Source organism: Prionailurus bengalensis, chromosome B4 (genome assembly GCF_016509475.1).
Source record: "Prionailurus bengalensis isolate Pbe53 chromosome B4, Fcat_Pben_1.1_paternal_pri, whole genome shotgun sequence".
Lineage (NCBI taxonomy): Eukaryota > Metazoa > Chordata > Mammalia > Carnivora > Felidae > Prionailurus > Prionailurus bengalensis.
The window spans coordinates 65,922,363-65,926,188 of record NC_057358.1 but is presented as its reverse complement, the minus strand read 5'-3'; the positions used below and the strand labels follow the sequence as shown (position 1 = coordinate 65,926,188).

General features: G+C 36.0%; 1 non-coding gene across 1 annotated transcript; it reads right to left on the bottom strand.

Moving 5' to 3' along the window:
• Window positions 1-1,478: 1,478 nt before the first annotated feature.
• Window positions 1,479-1,599, bottom strand: LOC122474181. Its single transcript, XR_006294862.1, has one exon. It is a non-coding gene; the product is annotated as a U6atac minor spliceosomal RNA (small nuclear RNA).
• Window positions 1,600-3,826: the final 2,227 nt, after the last annotated feature.

Genomic DNA, 3,826 nt, shown 5'->3' with positions numbered 1-3,826 from the left:
GGTAGGATAAGAAAGAAAAAAAAATCATGGCAGAGATAATGCAAACCGTAAGAGGAAGCATGCAATAATTGTCAAGGCACTCTGTAAAGAAGGAGAGAAGGTATTCCAAAGCTGGGTAAAAGGCAGTAGCCAAGAATACAGACTGGATGTTTGAATTGGGACTGGAAGAAAACACAGTTTCAACATAAAAGGTGGTAAAAACTTTTTTAAGAAGACTAGCATGAGACCAGCAGGGAACAAAATCACACTTACATTAATAGGAAATCTTTCTGTTTATTCAGTTTTAAGCCAAAATGGGTGACAAAGCTTTTTGGAAGTAATGTATGGAGGCCTAGAAAGCCACCTTGGGTATTTAAACTTAATGTCATAGTCGGTAAGGAACTGCATGATCCAATCTCTGCTTCTGAAAGACTAATAGACCAAGTGTAATTAAAATAAATTAAAAGGGAGAAAGTTGTGGAAAATCAACAATTGTTTAGATGAAGGTAGTAAGGGTCTGAGATAAAAAGGTGAACACTGGATGCTAAGGAGGTAACAAAGTTGAAAAATAATGAAGTCGCCAAATTTATAGGACTTTAAGTTGAAATATAATACACATGTTAAAAAAGTACATATCTTTGCTTACTCTCAGGTGTATATAAACTACCTTAATTATCACAAACCAGCACCTATATCAAGGAAAAGACCATCCCCAGAAGACCCCACTTTCTATCTCTACCTCTCTCCATTCTACTGCTCTTTCACACCACACATTACTTTCAATTGCTTTCATATTTTACATAAGTGCAATTTTCCATGATATTCCCTCCTGTTTGGCTTATTTAACTCAACACCATGCTTGTGATATTTATCCAAGTATGTTAGCTTGTTCTCATGGCTGTATGGCATTATACCACATAGATGGACCATAGTTATTTACCCATTCAACTGTTGGTGGGCATTTGGGTGGTTTTCAGTCTGGAGTAATAACATATAATGCTGCCACGGACTTTTGTGTGAATGATTTTTGGTTGGATATACATGTAGGAATTTAATTCCTGGGTCACACACATGTTGCTGTAGTAGATCATACCAACTCCTTTTCTGATAGTTGTAGCGATTAATGCTTCACGTACCAGTATATGAATTCCAGTTTTTCCATATCCTTCCCAGTGCTTGGCATTTTCTGTCTTTAACATTCCAGTCATTCTGGTGAGTATACAGTAGTTTGTTCTCATGGGTTTCATTTTGTATTTCCTTAAAATAAACAGTAGAGTTACCATATTTTCTTTTCTTTTTTGCCATTTCAAAGTCCTCTTTTGTGAAGTGATGAGTTTCTTAAGTACTCTTGATAGAATTCCTTTGTCAGATATGTGTGGCAAATAAGTTCTCCCACTCACTGCATTGCCTTTTGACTCTCTTAATTTTGTGTTTTAATGAAGAAAAAAACGTTAATGTTAATGCAGTTCGATATACCACTTGTATCTCCGACAATTTGTGCAACATCATAATGAGAGGCCATGAAGTGCGTAGCAATCCCTTAACCATGAATGTGTTACATTAGTAACTAGGTTCTTCTCATCTTTTTCAAGAGTACTAACCTTTCCTTTCATACAGCACCCATTTAACAAGACTTTACCAGGAAAGGAGAAGACATAAATGATTTCTCCAAGTTGCCCACTCTGGGTGATCTTGAGGTACTATTAACAGAATGAGATAAGTCAGTAATAAATGCCTGGTTAGGGATAAAGACAGTTTTTGATTTGGGATACAATGAGTTTGAGTTATTTATGAGACATTGGAATAGAAATTTCCAGTAGGCCTCAGATTTTCAGGAAGAGCGTGATTGTTGAAAGGGTGGAATTGGTTGAAATTACTGAGAGGGAGACTATAGATACAAGAACATGAATGGGAACAAAACCTTAATATATATGTCCAGGTAGTAGTTGGAGGAGGATATCACAAATCTATATCTCCAGTTGCCTGTTAGACGTTTTTACCTAGAAATCTCTTTGTCACCTCACACCCAAGACAGAATAGAACTCATCATACTCCCTCTATTCCTGAGCCCATTCCTCCCCTTTATTGGAGTTCATATTTCTGACCTGTTGACCCCTGGGTCTTACAGTCACTCAGACACCAAGCTTTAGAGTCAATGGTGACCCCTCATACTTCTTCACCCCTTTGGCTAGTCATTAAGGCCTATTACTTCTTTCATTCCTTAATCTTACTTTCATTGACATCTCCTTAAACTATTTTAATGGTCTCATTAAACTTTGCCCTTCGTACCCACTTTTTGTTTGCAAAGCATTTTTTTTTTAGTTTTTGATTATTGAGCCACGCACTATGCCAAGTGTATTATATAAATATACCCTTTAATTTCATATAATCCCATGAGGAAACTGGGGTTTAAGGTGTTTAAGTGACTTGGTGATGGTCATACAGAACCAGGGTTCCAACCTACATACATGGGAATCTGAAGTCATCTGTTAACTTGTATCATTGTCTTCCTCCACACAACTACCACATTAATAGTCCTAAAACTTTTTTCATATTTTGCCTCTTCTACATCATTCTTTGACCATGAGATAAAGTCATAAAAGCTTTTTAACTGATCTGCACAGCCCTCTGTGTTATGACTTCCACCCATTTCTCCAAACTTTCATTAATCATCTGTTCTGGTAAATTGATGTGATCACATACTCTTCCCCACCCGTGTAATATACAATGTGTTAGAATAGTGTCTTAGCTCACACTGTATCCCTAAAATGGTTACTCGCCATCCCTTGCAATTTTAAATAATTATATGGCATCTCTCTGATGTAAACTGTAGTTACTTAAACCATTAATGCTGGGATTTTGTGTGTGTGTGTGTGTGTGTGTGTGTGTGTGTGTGCCTGTCATTCAAATTTTACTTTTTCCTTAAAAAACAAAAAGGTTTTTCATGGCAAGCCCCTTTATAAAATAATTGGTGTATATTTTTTTACTACCTTAGAATCTTAGAGTGGAAGATCCTCATGAATCATTTAGTCCAATATTTCAGTTTACAAGTGAAAAAATGAAGACCTGAAATGGTGCTGTGCTCAAAGTTTATCACTTGTTAGCACATGAGCTTAAGGTTCCTAAATTTAGGCCTAATGTTTTTTCCATTAAACACACTACTTTTTATTTTTTATTCTTAATATATTTTAAAGAAAAATATAGTTTCAAAATGCAAAAGTTTCTGTAAGTCTCATTCTTCCTAAAGTTGACAACAGTCTCAACATTGAACATTGATACTCAGAAGCAACCGCTCTTAATTGCACAAGCTCTTTCTCTGCAGTTCCTATTTCTGGCTCTAAATGAATGTAAGTGCTTGTCCTTGATTCTTCAACTCAGATACATGGTCTGTGGAATTTTGCCTTATAATATACACACATTCCTTAAGTCCCTATCTTTTCCATACTTTTATGGCATAATTTTTGTTACTACTAGTATTTCCTGTTTATACGTAATTATTTTTCAGAGCTAGAATTTGCAATTGCCCCTTTTTAATCTGTTTAGTTTGGTTCATGTCTTTCGCTAATTCTTTCACTAAATTACTTTGGATAGTCAAGCACATTAATTACATTCTCATTAATGGCCATGTGGGGTGTTCTGGGTACATATGTTGAGAGTTTAGCTAAGCTACTCCATAGCATTGTTGCCTTATCATACATTGTATTTGGCCAAACTGCTTTCAGTGACTTTAAGCTGACATTAGCCCCCTCATGCAACTGTGTGCCCCAACATGGCAGTTGTTGTGACTTTGTTAAATTAATATTCATTAAATAGAGCCTCTGAGCATTGCAGTGCAAAAACAGACCAC